The sequence below is a fragment of the Mobula hypostoma genome, chromosome 28 (genome assembly GCF_963921235.1).
Source record: "Mobula hypostoma chromosome 28, sMobHyp1.1, whole genome shotgun sequence".
Taxonomy (NCBI): domain Eukaryota; kingdom Metazoa; phylum Chordata; class Chondrichthyes; order Myliobatiformes; family Myliobatidae; genus Mobula; species Mobula hypostoma.
In genome coordinates this window covers 3076246-3092343 of record NC_086124.1, presented here as the reverse complement: position 1 = coordinate 3092343, position 16098 = coordinate 3076246, and positions in this window count along the sequence as shown.

The following is a 16098-nucleotide window of genomic DNA, read 5'->3' as shown; positions in this document are numbered from 1 at the left end:
GAAAGCACTGACAGATTCAGGGTGAATAAGTTATTAATGACAAAAACGACAGAGGCGAAGTTGAAGGATTTATCTTGTTGCAATATGAGGTGATGTACTGTAAAAACAAGGCAGAGTGAAATGCAATACTGCTAATTGCTGACCCTTTCTGTGACATCTTCCTTTTCATTCTGTCTGCCTCAGCAAGAATGTGTACCATACGTGTAGCCGCTTCTACACCTGCAGACATCATTTCCTTCACCAGGAAATTAAGCTTAAAAGGGATTATATATAAAATAAACCAAAAGAGTGATTTCACGGATAAGGAAACAAGAAACGGAACAGGTGAAATGATGTCAGAACAAAGCTTGTTCCTTGTGATTTTCAACAGAAACACAAAACAAGGGCAAAAGAAGGTGCAGTGCTGTCTCCACTTCTTAAGGAGATTGAGAAAAGTGAGATCCAACCCCCCCCATCTTAATCGCATTTTACAGGAGCACCATTGAGAGCGTTCTGAGAAGTTGCATCTCCATCTTGAATGGGAGCAGCTGAGCATCGGACCGGAAGTCCTTATGAAGGCCGAGAGGATCATCGGGGTCTCCCTACCATCCATCAGGATCATTTCTCAGGAGCGCTGTGTACACAGGGCCCTTGGTATTATCAAGGATCCCACCCATCCATCCAGCATCCTCTTTGACTTTCTACCATCAGGCAGGAGACTCCGATGCATAAAGACAAGAATGGTCAGGATGGGAAACAGTTTCTTCTCTCAGGCCATTAGCCTTCTGAACTCCCTGCATCGCGTTCAAAGTGTCCACGGTTAATCTGTTCTGATCCTTACAATATTTAATTTTTGCATTTTAGTTTGTTTATGTGTAATCCATCTGAGATTTCTTCCTTAAGTTCATAAGCTATTCTGTGTTACGTATGTTATATGTACTACTGTACTTTATACCCTGGTCTGGAGAAACATTGTCTCATTTGATGGTATACATGTATATAGTTAAATGACGATGAACTTGACTTGATCTTGAAATTCCCAATGTGGCATTTACACTCAGTGGCCACTTTATTAGATACACCTGCCTGTTAATGCAAATATCTAATCAGCCAATCACACGGCAGCAACTTAATGCATAAAAGCATGCAGATGTGGTCAAGAGGTTCCGTCGATGTTGGTGCCATACGGGATGATTTGAATATCTCAGAAACTGCCAACCTGCTGGGATTTTCACACACAGGTCTCCCGAGTTCACAGAGAACGGTGTGAGAAACGAAAACAAAAACATCCAGTGAGTGGTAGCTCTGTGGCCGAAAATGTCCTGTTAATGAGAGAGGTCAGAGGAGAATGCCAGACTGGTTCAAGCTGACAGGAAGGCTGATAGATAACCATGTGTTACAACAGGAAGTACAGTACTTAGTAAAGTGGCCACTGAGTTTATTTTGTCATTCAAATGGTTCAAGTTAATATCACAGGATGTTTACAGTATGCAACCCGAAATTCTTACTCTTCACAGACATCCACAAAACAAGAAACCCCCACAGAATCAATGAAACATCAGAACACTGAAACCCCCTCCCTCTCCCATTACCCAAGCTATTTATAATTAATGTATAATTTTCACAAGATCACAAGACAAAGGAGCAGAAGTAGGCCATTCGGCCCATCGAGTCTGCTCCACAGCTCCCCCATGAGCTAAACTATTCACCCATCTAGTTCCAATTTCCGGCTTTTTCCCCATATCCCTTGATACCCTGACTAATTAGATACCTGTCAGTCTCCTCCTTAAACACCCTCAATGATCGGGCCTCCACAGCTGTATGTGGCAACGAATTCCACAAATCCACGACCCTCCGGCTAAAAAAATTTCTCCTCATCTCTGTTTTAACTGGGTACCCTCTAATTCTTAGACTATGGCCTCTTGTCCTGGACTCACCCACCAAGGGAAACAACCTTTCCACATCTACTCTGTCCAACCCTTTCAACATTCGAAATGTTTCTATGAGATCACCTCTCATTCTTCTCTACTCTAATGAATACAGTCCAAGAGCCGACAAATGCTCCTCATATGTTAGCCCCTGCATTCCAGGAATCATCCTTGTAAATCTTCTCTGAACTCTCTCCAACATCAGTACATCCTTTCTAAGATAGGGGGCCCAAAACTGCACACAGTATTCCAAATGAGGTCTCACCAGTGCCCCATAGAGCCTCATTGACATCTCCTTACTCTTATACACTATTCCTCTTGAAATGAATGCCAACATCGCATTCGCTTTCCTTACCGCCGATCCAACTTGGTGGTTAACCTTTAGGGTATCCTGCACGAGGACCCCCAAGCCCCTTTGCACTTCCGATTTTTGAATTTTCTCCCCATCTAAATAATAATCTGCCCGACTATTTCTTCTTCCGAAATGTACAACCGTACATTTGTCAACGTTGTATCTCATCTGCCATTTCTTTGCCCACTCTCCTAAACTGACTTAAGTCTCTCTGCAACCTTTCCGTTTCTTCAACATTTCCTGCTCCTCCACCTATCTTGGTGTCATCCGCAAACTTAGCCACAAAACTATTTAATCCATAATCCAAATCATCGATATACATCGTAAAAAGAAGCAGCCCCAACACCGACCCCTGCGGAACACCACTAGTAATCAGCAACCAATCAGAATAGGATCCCTTTATTCCCACCCTTTGCTTTCTGCCTATCAGCCAATGCTCCACCCATTCCAATATCTTTCCTATAATTCCATGGGCTGTCATCTTATTAAGCAGCCTCATATGCGGCACCTTATCGAAGGCCTTTTGAAAATCCAAATACACAACATCCACAGCCTCTCCCTTGTCAATCTTATTCAAGATTACCTCAAAAAATTCCAATAGGTTGGTGAGACAGGATCTTCCCTTCATGAAACCATGCTGGCTTCGGCCTATCTTGTCATGCACCTCGAGGTATTTCATAACCTCGTCCTTGAGGATTGACTCCAATATCTTTCCAACTACTGATGTCAGACTAATAGGTCTGTAATTTTCTTTTTTGCTGCCTCCTTCCTTTCTTAAATAACGGAACTACATTTGTGACCTTCCAGTCCTCCAGAACCATGCCAGAGTCTATTGATTCCTGGAAGATCATTTCCAATGCTTCCACAATCTCCAAAGCCACCTCCTTCAGAACCCTTGGGTGCGCCTCATCCAGACTGGGAGACTTATCTATTCTTAGTCCACTTAGCTTCCCAAGCACTTTCTCTCGAGTAATCTTGACTGTACCTAATTCCATTCCCTGATACCTCTGGCTATCAGGTATATTGCTCATGTCTTCCACTGTGAAGACTGATGCAAAATACTCATTCAGTTCCACCGCCATCTCTTTGTTATCCATTATAATTTCTCCAGCATCATTTTCAATTGGTCCCGTATCTACCCTTGTCACTCTTTTACTCTTCACATATTTTAAAAAACTCTTAGTATCCTTTTTTATGTTAATCGCCAACTTCCTTTCATAATTCATCGTTTCTTTCCTAATGACTTTCTTAGTTTCCTTCTGTAAGTTTTTAAAGGTCTTCCAGTCCTCATTTTCCCACTAATTTTTGCTTCCTTGTACGCCGTTTCTTTTGCTTTTATTTTTGCCTTAACCTCTCTCGTTAGCCACATTTGTGCCATTTTTCCATTCATGATTTTCTTTTGTCTTGGAATATATTTTTCCTGCATTTTCCTTATTTCTTGTAGGAATTTCATCCAATTCTGCTCTGCTGTCCCTCCATTTAGCTTACTCTTCCAATTGACTTGGGCCAGTTCCTCTCTCATACCACTGTAATTTCCCCTGTTCCACTGAAATATCGATACACCTGATACCAGCTTCTCCTTTTCAAATTTGAAACTGAACTCAATCATATTATGATCACTACTTCCAAGGGGTTCCTTTACCTCCAGCTCCCTAATCGCCTCAGGTTCGTTACACAGCACCCAATCCAAAACAGCCGGTCCCCTGGTGGGCTTCTGGACAAGCTGCTCCAAAAAGCCATCCTGTAGGCATTCTACAAACTCCCTCTCCTGAGATCCATTACCTTCCTGACTTTCCCAATCCACTTTCATATTAAAATTTTCTTTATGTCTTTGCTCTATACTGGTGCCACAAAACAATTTACATGTGATAATAAAGCTGATTCTGATTTGGATTCCTTACCCTGATCACCAGTTCTGACGGGTGACAGGATATCTGGTACTTTGGCAAATGTTTCGCCTTTCGGAACTACCGTGAGACTGTAAATGTGTTGGCTACAAAATCCGGAAGGTACGAGCGTTTAAGGCACAGTTCACTTGTGTCGAGTTTGTAAGTGACAGATAATTGTTTCAGCACATCTTTTCTTTGGAACTTATGTCGAACAAACATGCAGAATTTCTTCAAATGACAGCGGGTTTATTTATGTGACAGATGAAAATGTGTGGCTCTTATATAAAACTTAGCAAAGGCTTCAAACATTAGTGGCTGTGCTTTGAAAAATTTGTCATCTGTCGTACCACATCACAAGATGCGAGAAACCACACACTGTTAGTGATTCCCTGATACATCTTTAAGTCTTTGACATTGCGAGAATGGAAGTTAGTGAAGAGAATGCTTGAAAAGTGAATAATAGTGATTTTGGAGACAGAGTCATATTTCATTCTGAGATAATACTGTGTGAAGCAGAAATGATAGGACAAAGTGGATGAGCACTCAATCTCCAGAATGGCAACTGATCAGCCCAACTAGTTCCAAATTTGTTTTTAGCAAGTTCAAGTTTAATTGTCATTCAATCACATTTGAATACAGTCAAACAAAACAGCATTCCTCCAGAGCCAACATGCAAAACACAGTGCCAACAGCACACAGCACATATAGTTACAACAGCAGAAAAACAGTAACAAAAAATAGCCCAGTCCCCTGAGTGGTGTGACCTGTAGATTGATCGTGCCTGGGGTGTTGTCCTGGTCCTGCTTGTTTTCTACTCAGCGAACACTGGAGGGCAGCACTGAGTGAACACTGAAGGGCATTTCCATGAGAGGGGCCAGCCCACAGTGTGGATTCTAGTGGGCTCACGGATACCTCTGCTCTGTCCCACACCACCTCGGCGTAATAGACGGCACGAGGGCCTGGTCCGTACAACAACCAAGGCAACGCAGCTCCCCTGTTGCCATTCTAACCAATAAACCAGTGAACCAGGCTCTACAGTATTCGACATTTTCAATGTCCAATCGGGTGTTGCTATCTCAATAAAAACATTCAAAGCAAGCATTGAAACCATAAGATGTAGGAGCAGAATTAGGCCCTTTGGCCCATCGAGTCTGCTCTACCATTTCATCAAGGCTGATCCATTTCCCTCTCAGCCCCAAGCTCCTGCCTTCTCCCCATATCCCTTCATGTCCCGACTAATCAAGAATCTATCAAACTCTGTCTTAAATATACCCACTGACTTGGCCTCCACAGGCATTTGTGGCAACAAATTTAACAGATTCCCCTCTCAGAGGAGGGAGGAGAAGATGGCGACGCGATGCAGCGCACGTAGCCTCTCCGGTGAAATGATATCGTATTTGTTAAATAGGGGCCGTGCATAATTCTGATTTGATGGAGACAGCCGTGAGAAGCACAGAGGAATATCTGGAGTAACTTCTGAAATGCCCGGTTTGCTGCTGCTGCTACTGTGCGATTGAGAATCTCCGGAAAGAAGGCCCCAAAATCCTCGGCTTTGCCTGCTGCTGGCGACCAGGGCTGGGGTCAAAGCGTTCGGCAGAGATGGTGCTCGGTGTCGGAGAGCTGGTCGGAGCTCGAAGTTTTCGGACGACTCAGAGTCGGACTGTGGTCGGGTATGGCAAGAAGAGCTTTCTTCCTTCTCCTATTTGCATGAGATGTGGGACTTCGAGAGACTTTGAACTTTTTTACCGTGCCCATGGCCTGTTCTTCATCAAGTTACGGTATTGCTTGCACTGTTGTAACTATATGTTATAATTATGTGGTTTTTGTCAGTTTTTTAGTCTTGGTCTGTCCTGTGTTTCTGTGATATCACACCGGAGGAATATTGTATCATTTCTTAATGCATGCATTACTAAATGACAATGAAAGAGGACTGCGTGTCCTCATAATCTAATCTAATCTGATCTCTGGCTAAAGAAATTGCTCCCTGTCTGAATTATAAATGCCCATCCCTCTATACTGAGACAGTGCTCCCTGGTCTTCGATTCTCCCACCATAGGAAACATCCTCTCCACATCCACCTGGCCTTGGCCAAATGGCCTTTCACCATTTGATAGGGTTCAATAAGATCCTCCCTCAATCTTCTGAACTCCAGTGAGTACAGGCCCAGAGCTATCAAAGACTCTTCATATGGTAAGCCTTTCAATCCCGGAATTTGCACCGCCTGCACCCATCAACAGTACGCAACGAGTGTAGGCGGCAATATGGTACATAGCTCCATCACTATCGAACAACTCACTGATGGGGTAGACCCACTGTACTCGATCTTCTTAACATCCAGAGTTGTCTTGTGATCATAAGAATGGTAAAAGACGAACAATTATCCCTTTGGTTGGGCCTACAGAGGCTGCTGCAACTGTGTGCAGTGCCATCTTAGTAGATTTCTTTGTTAATATCACGAGTAGCAAGGGAGGAGGGAGAGGGAGAGAGGGAGAGGGAAAGAGAGGGAGGAGGGAGGAGGGAGAGGGAGAGAGGGAGAGGGAAAGAGAGGGAGAGAGGGGGAGAGGGAGAGAGGGAGAGGGAAAGAGAGGGAGGAGGGAGGAGGGAGAGGGAGAGAGGGAGAGGGAAAGAGAGGGAGAGAGGGGGAGAGGGAGAGAGGGAGAGGGAAAGAGAGGGAGGAGGGAGGAGGGAGAGGGAGAGAGAAAGAGAGAGAGAATGAGAGAATTATAGGTTATGTATCGAGGTATTAGCAGGGATAAAATCCAATAGTGTGACGGAATTACCACTGTCCTGTGCATGCCACTAGTCCTGATCCTCTTCTATTCACTGACGTGGTTAAAATATCAGAGCGTTTCGAAGGTTTTATTGTCAAAGTATGCACATACAATACAACTCTGATGTGCGACTTCTCCAGATAGCCATGAAATACAAAAAAAAACACGGGAGTCATAGAAAGACATCAACCATCCCCTCCCCGCACGAAAGGGAAAATAAAGAATTCTCGCAAACCGCTGACCCCCCCACCCCCTCCCTCACGCAAAAAAACTGACAGATTTCCCACACTGAAAACGGCATTTGGAACACCCAACCCCTTCCTTGCACATAAACCAACAGGTCACCCACCTGGCAAACAGCATCTGGAACATCAAAAACCCATAACCCCCTCACTCGCAAAAAAGTCTGCGACAACAGCATCAACCTACCTCCCCGCTCCCTTTCACGTTAAAAAACATCCCAGCAGTATTTAAGAATGTTGATTCAAACAGTACCAATGATTTATTCCAGCTTTCACCTTGCAGCATGAATCACTTAGGAGATTCCCAGGAAACATACCTGCTACTGGAGACTGTGTTTCAGATGAATTTATTGTGGGAGGAATAGCATTTCACAGGAAACAACCTTCTACATTACCATCCACTCACTCTAATGATTCCTACACTGCAAAATTATTTAACCTTTTGAGGAGTTGTTCCCTGCGTAAACATTTTTTTGATTGCCTCATTATAGGAAGGACATGTAAGCCTTAGAGAGGGTGCAGAGGAGATTTACCAGGATGCTGCCTGGATTAGGGAGAGTGTCTTATGAAAATAGATGAGTGAGCTAGGGCTTTTCTCTTTGGAGTGAAGGAGAGTGAGAGGTGACTTGATAGAGGTGTACAAGACGAAAAGAGGCATAGATCGAGTGGATAGCTAGAGATTTTTTACCCATGGGGGAAACGGCTAATACCAGGGGGCAGCGGCTAATACCGGGGGCATCATTTTAAGGTGATTGGAGGAAGTATAGAAACATAGAAACATAGAGAACCTACAGCACAATACAGGCCCTTCGGCCCACAAAGCTGTGCCAAACATGTCCCTACCTTAGAAATTACCTAGGGTTACCCATAGCCCTCTATTTTTCTGAGCTCCATTAAGCTGTCCAGGAGTCTCTTAAAAGACCCTATCATATGCGCCTCCACCACCATCACCAACAGCCCTTTCCACACACACACCACTCTCTGCGTAAAAAACTTACCCCTGACATCTCCTCAAAGGTCATGGAGAGAAGGCGGGAGAATGGAGTTGAGAGGAATAATAAATCAGCCATGACTGAATGGTGGAGCAGACTCGATGGACCAAATGGCCTATTTCTGCTTGTGTGTCTTATGGTTTCTTTGCATAGTGAGGGAATTAAGGGTTATGGGGAAAAGACAGATAGGTGGAGATGAGTCCATAGCCAGAAAAGCCACGATCTTATTGAATGATGGAGCAGGCTCGATGGGCCAGATGGCTACTCTTGCTCCTAACTTAAGAACATAAGAGCATAAGAAATAGGAGCAGGAGTTGGCCATCTGGCCCATCGAGCCTGTCCCACCATTCAATAAGATCATGGCTGATCTGTCCATAAACTCAGCTCCATCTAGCTGCTTTATCCCCATAACCCTTAATTCCCTTACTATATAAAAACCTATCTAACTGTTTCTTAAATATTTTTAGTGAAGAAGCCTCAACTGCTTCCCTGGACAGAGAATTCCACAGATTCACCACTCTCTGGAAAAAATAGTTTCTCCTCATCTCCGTCCTAAATCTTCTCCCCTGAATCTTGAAGCAATGTCCCCTAGTTCTAGTCTCACCTACCAATGGAAACAACTTTCCTACTTCTATCTTATATATCCCTTTCAAAATTTTGTATGTTACTACAAGACCCCCTCTCCTTCTTCTCAATTTCAGAGAGTATAGTCCCAGGCGACTCAATCTGTCCTCATAGGTTAACCCCTTCATCCCTGGAATCAACCTGGTGAACCTCCTCTGCGCTGCCTCCAAAGCCAGTATATCCTTCCTCAAGTATGGAGACCAGAACTGCACACAGTACTCCAGGTGCGGCCTCACCAGTACCCTGTGTAGTTGCAGTATGACCTCCCTGCTCTTGAATTCAATCCCTCTAGCAATGAAGGCCAACATTCCATTTGCCTTCTTAACAACCTGTTGTACTTCTTATGTTCTTATGTTATATTCACGGTCTGAGAATTTTATCCATACATGTACAGAAAATGTTAAAGGTTTCAACTTCCTGAACTCATCTTCAACAGAAAAGAATAAGCTGAAATGGAGACCAATGGATCCACTTGGGAATTCAGTGAGTAGGCAGCGTGGCCAGTTTCAGCTCTCTCTGGCATCAATTTTCATTGGTACAGTTGAGTTTATATTTCTCTGACTTTTAAAATTTTAATCTATCTGATGGGAGGGTGCTGGTTGTATACAAAGGCAGCAAATGTATCACCAGTCAATTAGTTACATTTAACCAAATTTGATATTTTTAAGAAGTTTGCGGATGATTATGGGTGGCGGGGTGGAGATATGTCTCTACCAAAGGAGGTGTAAGGTGCTCCTTCCTTCCGCTAGCCTGCAGGTCACCATTGGGCAAGGTGTAGCACCTGCTTAGCCCCTCAACAGGGCCATGTGAAGCCGTGAGAGCAGGTGGTGGATGGTCATATGAGCAGCTGGTGGACACCACAAGTCCTGGTTATGTGACCACTGACATCAGGCAGACAATCTCCGAAGAGTATTGCTAATGGCTGGAGTCACCCGTCTTGTAGAGACACTGCCCAGAAGAAGGCAATGGCAAACCACTTCTGTAGAAAAATTTGCCAAGAACAATCATGGTCTCGGCACATTATGAATGAAGGAGCAGATGACTGGGAACAAGTCAATAGTGAGGAGAAAACTGGTGGGTCCATCAGAAGATGTCAATAGATAGATTAGTGGCCCTATAGTAACAAACAGGCCAATTCATAAACACAGGAAATTCTGCAGATGTTTGGAAATCTTGGGCAACACACACAAAATGGTGGAGGAACTCAGCAGGTCAGGCAGCATCTGTGGAAATGAATGGATGGTTAGTAACTAGATAGTGAATAAACAGACAATATTCAGGCTGAGACCCTTCGCCAGGACTGGAATGGAAAGAATATGAAGGAAGTGGGGGGTGGGGGAGGATTACAAGTTGGCAGATGATAGCTGACACCAGGTGAGGGGAAAGATGGTGGTATGAAATAAGAAGCTGGGAGGTGATAGGTGGGAAAGGCAAAAGGCTGAAGAAGGAGGAGTCTGATAGGAGAGGAGAGTGGACCATGGGAGAAAATGAAGAAGGAGGGGCACCAAGGGGAGTTGGTGAGAAGAGAAGGGGTGAGAGGGGAGCCAGTATAGGGAATGGAATGGGGGGGGGTAGAAATTACTGGAAGTTAAGGAAATCAATGCTCATGCCATCAGGTTGGAGGCTACTCAGATGGAATATGAATGTGAGTTTCATGTCCTCCAATCTGTGCTGAGCTCCTCCAACCTGAGTTTGGCCTCACCGTGGCTGAAGAGGAGATCAGGGATCAACATGTTGGAATGGGAATGGGAAGTTGAACTGAAACAGGTGGCCACCAGGAAATCTCACATCTTGCGGCGGACGGAGTGAAGGTGCTTGATTCAATCCAGTTTATGAGTGTGAGATAATGTAGGGGTAGTATAGATGAAGAGCAGCATTGATGCAGCACGGAATGGGCTATTTAGAAATGCAAAGGAACGATGAGGTATTAACGTGTTGATTAAACAGGGGGCAGGGGGGACTCAACCAGCAGAGTAAACTTAGAAGATAGAGGAGTACAGCACAGGAACAGGCCATTCAGCCCACAGTGTTGTCCCGAAGCAGCTACAAATCAAATCAAACAACACCTGAACACCATGTCCATATCCCTTCATCTTCCTTACACCCTTGCATCCATGTGCCTTTCCAAATATCTCTTAAGAGCCTCTAATATATCTGTCTGTACCACCACACCAGGCAGCGAATTTCCAGGCATCCATGACTTTCAGTAAAATATAACCCCTCTCACCTTCAATGTGCATGCCCGCTGGTATTAGACATTTCAACCCTGGGAAACAGATAATCTCTGTCCACTCTATCTGTGCCTCTCATAATCTTGTAAACCTCTATCAGATCTCCCCTCAGCCTCCGGTGCTCCAGAGAAAACACCCCAAGTTTGTCCAACCAATCATGCCCTCTAAACCGGGAGGCATCCTGGTAAACCTCTTCTGCACCCTCTCCAAAGCCTCAACATCCTTTTAATAGTGGGGTGACCAGAACTGTGGGCAATACCACAGTATGCAGTACCGGAAAAATTCAGTGGTGGGTCATGTGAGAGGAATTGTCTATGTTGAGGTGGAACTTCGCTAGCCAGGGGATGGTGAATCTATGGAATTCATTGCCGCAGACGGCTGTGGAGGCCAAGTCATTGGGTACATTTAAAGTGGGAGTTGATAGTTTCTGGATTAGTAAGGATGTCAAATGTTACAGGGAGAAGGCGGGAGAATGGGGTTGAGAGGGAAATTAAATCAACCATGTTGGAATGGTGGAGCAGATTCAATAGTCTGAATGGTTTAATTCTGCTCTGTGTCTTATGGCCTTATGGTTTTGGATCAAAACTCTGCAAATTCATCTGAGTTCCTCCACCAGAAAGTTTGTTGCTCCAGAACCCAGCATCTGCAGGTCTCGTGCATCTCCAAGCTCGATGGGATGAGTGTTTGGCTCAGTTACACATCCGCCTGACTCACAGACAGACTGTAATTACATTTGCCTCCGGCCCTTCTCACTTTTCCTTCAGATGTTGAGCTTCTGAAGTCCTGCTGTCTCAACTCAGAACTGAAGCAGGGATGTCATCTAAACGCAAAAGCACTTGAATTTTTTAAAGAGGGGAGGGTAGTTACTTCCCTTGCACCACAGATCCCAGCTCACTTTCATTAAAACCAGATTCTGCTCTTAGTATGGCAACTGCTGTTCTGAGACAGCAAAAAAAAACCGCAGAGAGTTGTGGACAGAGCTCAGCACATCATGGAAACCGGCCTCCCCTCCATGGAAACCGGCCTTCCCTCCACAGAAACTGGCCTCCCCTCCATGGAAACCGGCCTCCCCTCCACGGAAACCGGCCTTCCCTCCATGGAAAACGGCCTCCCCTCCACGGAAACCGGACTTCCCTCCATCGACTCCGTCTACACTTCTCGCTGCCTCAGTGAAGCAGCCAACATCAAGTCCCCACCCAGCCCGGACACTGGAACACAGAACAGTACAGGTCCTGTTGCCCTGAATGTCTGCTGATATTTCAGCTTACTCTAAGATCAGTCTGACCGTACCCAAATAGTCAGAGAGCCGTAGAAGACTACAGGCCCTTCAGCCCATCTAGACCATGCCAAACCATTTGAGCAGCCAACTCCTGTTGTGTCTGTACAACCACGTATCAAATAAATAAAGGCATACACTCAGAGGAGAAGTTAACTGGTGTACATTCACTTTGCGGAGAGAGCTACAAATCAATGTGCATGCATAAGTTATCAGTCAATAATTAGTGCTAAGGGGAGTTATGACACTTACAACTCACATCGATCTGCACCGGGACCATATCTTTTCATACCCCTCGCATCTATGTACCCATCCAAACTCCTCTTAAACATTGAAATTGAGGACAAATGCACCACTTGCACTGGCAGTTCATTCCACACTCTCACAACCCTCTGAGTGAAGAAGTTTCCCCTCATGCTCCTCTTAAACGTTTCACCTTTCCCCCTTAACCCATGACCTCTGGCTGTAGTCCCACCCAACCTCAGTGGAAAAAGCCTGCTTGCATTTACCCTATCTATACCCCTCATAATTTTGTATACCTCCATCAAATATCCTCTCAATCTTCTACGCTCTAGGGAATAAGATAATGGAGGAGATGCAGACGAGGGTGGCACCAGTGGTGTTCAAAGAGAGATCAGGACAGGGGAGAGAGATGTCAGGGATGGACCAAGTAAGTTCGAGGGTAGGGTGGAAGCTGGAGGCAAAGTTGATAATACCAACAAGCATAGCATGGATGTAAACATAGAATATAGAAGAGTATAGCACAGGACCAGGCCATTTGGCCATGAAATCACACCAATGCAATTGTCAAGGTGGTACCTTCTCCCTCACCTGGTCTCACCGATCACCTGCCAGTTTGTACACCTCCCCCTCCCCCCACTGACCCACCCACCTTCTCCCTCACCTGGTCTCACCAATCACCTGCCAGCGTACACCTCCCCCTCCCCCCCACCTTCTCCCTCACCTGGTCTCACCTATCACCTGTCAGTTTGTACACCTCCTCCTCCCCCCACTGACCCACCCACCTCCTCCCTCACCTGGTCTCACCAGCTTGTATTCATTCCAATCCCCCCACCTTCTTATTTTGGTTTCTGCCCCCTTCCTCTCCAGTCCTGATGAAGGGTCTCGACCAGAACTGTCAAGTCATTTCTCTTCTGCCTGACCTGCTGAGTTCCTCCAGAACTTTTGTGCATGCTATCCAGATTTCCAACACCTGCAGAAACTCATACTTATGCATGTAAGCGGGAACTGCCTCACGTCTGAAAAATGCTGACCCTCCATCCAGTCAGCCTCAAGGGTTAACATCACCCCACTTTTTAACCAGCCGCAGTGACTGTTGCACCGAATCCAGATGACTGAACATCAGCAGGCAGCAAGATTGAATGCAGCTGCCACAAGCTGAAGAATGAACTTTGGGCCACGATTCCTTCTGGATCCTGGACTTGCTGTGATCCTGGGTAAAAGTGTGGAGATATATCTAGCTGTGTGAAGAGCCCCTGCTGAGGAACCGGTGTACGTGTTCAGTCAGTACTCGCTTAACCAATACTTACCGTGAGCACGTGGGTTTCCTCCAGGTGCTCTGGTTTCCTCCCACGGTCCAAAGACGTACCGGTTAGTAGGTTAATTGTTCTTTATAAATTGTCCTGTGATTAGGCTCGGATTAAATCAATGGCTGGCGTGGCTTGGAAGGCTGGCAGGGCTTGTACCACACTATGTCTCGAGATAAATGAAATCAATACTGATTAATCTGTTAATATGGGATTCCCCAAAGGTTAATTTGCAGGTTGTAATTTATTTTTTATTGAATTTCATCATAAAACAAGCATTTTCATAAGATGTATTTCAAATACTGTACATATATATCATATAATCATATTTGTCACAGATCTCCACATACAGTAATATTTATCTGAGGTATACACTTACGGAAAGGGGAGGAAAGAAAGAACAATCGAAAAAAGAAAACTATGTACAGAGTAGGGAGTGATTTTTTTTTACAACGTATTCATTGACTTGTTGAGTCGGTGGTGAGGAAAGCAAATGCAACGTTAGCATTCACCTCGAGAGGACTAGAATATAAAAGCAAGGCTGTAATGTTGAGGCTTTATAAAGCACTTGTGAGGCCTCACTTGGAGCATTGCGAGCAGTTTTGGGCCCCTTAGTTAAGAAAGGATGTACAGACATTTGAGAGGATTCAAAGGAGGTTCACAAAAATGATTCCAGGAATGAACAGCTTGTCATATGAAGAGCCTTTGATGAATCTGGGCCTTACTCACTGGAATTCAGAAGAATGAGGGGTGACCTCATTGAAACCTACTGAATGTTGAAAGGCCTCGATAGAGTGGAGGTAGAGAGGATGTTTCTTATGGTGGGGGAGCCTAGGACCAGAGAACACAACCTCAGAATAAAGGCGCGTTGCTTTAGAACAGAGATGAGGAGGACCTTCCTTAGTCAGAGATTGGTAAATCTGTGGAATTAATTGCTATAGTCTACTGTGGGGGCAGGTCATCTATCAAGCAGTGTTTGATAGATTCTTGATTGGTCAGGGCATGAAGGATACGGGGAGAAGGCAGGAGATTGGGGCTGAGAGGGAAATGGATCAACCATGATGAAATGTCAGAGCAGACTCGATGGGCCAAATGGCCCAATTCTGCTCCTATATCTTATGGTCTTATGGAAGGGCCAGTTCTGTGCTGTCTCTCTAAATAAATACAATAAAATAAATACTGATTTATCAGTTAATGGATTATCTGGGTGAGATTTAAAAGTCTCTTTCTACAGATCCATCTTTCTCCAAAGGAAGTAGAGAAGCAAAATCTTTGAACCACAGTCAGCTTCCACAAGTACTGCCAAGTTTTTGGAGAGAGACAAGACAGCCAATGAAAACAAACTGATGTGACTGAGCATTTTGGCAAATAATGTGTGACATCGTTGGTGCCACTTCATGTGATTTAGATCATAAAATATAGAACAGTACAGGCCCTTCGGCCCGCATTTTAACTTACTGTAAGATCAATCTAACCCTTCCCTCCCATACAGCCCTCCATTTTACTATCACTCATGCCTACCTGAAAGCCCCTTGAATGTCCCTGATGTATCTGCCTCTACCACTGTAATGCAAGGCACAATGAATGACACAGAAATCACACATTTATAATGGACACATTAACTATTTATTTATAAACAGACTGTGAAACACTAAACCGGGTGTCTAGCTAAGCAGGAACTCTTCTAAACCACCCAAAACTACACAGAACTACAATAATGAACACTCGGTCACCCGGTAACTCAACGGGTTAACTTGCAGGTTGGGTCAGTGGTGGGGAAGGCAAATACAACGATAGCATTCATTTCGAGAGGACTAGAATATAAAAGCAGGGATGTAATGTCAAGGCTTTATAAAGCACTGGTGAGGCCTCACTTGGAGTACAATGAGCAGTTTTGGGCCCCTTATCTAAGAAAGGATGTAAGGCCCCTACCTAAGAAACCATTAACCTAACTTAATGGTTAAAGCTCCCCAGGTTTTACAACTGAAGCATGAGACAAACGAATACTTAACTAAACAAACAGTGCAGGCAGAGGGGGAAACACACTTCTACAATGGTCCTTCAGCGCTGGTCGCTGGTCGTGACTTCAGCCCAAAGCAGGCCCTGAAGACAACGAGAAAGAGGCCGAGCCCCCCACACGTTCTATTCATGTACCCCCGAGGCACCCGGAACCGGAAAACGGCGCCATGGCACCTAAACCAAACAATGGGAAAGAACGGCTGTATCCTTTAACCATGCCAATCAATGGTGGACACAGATTTCGACTG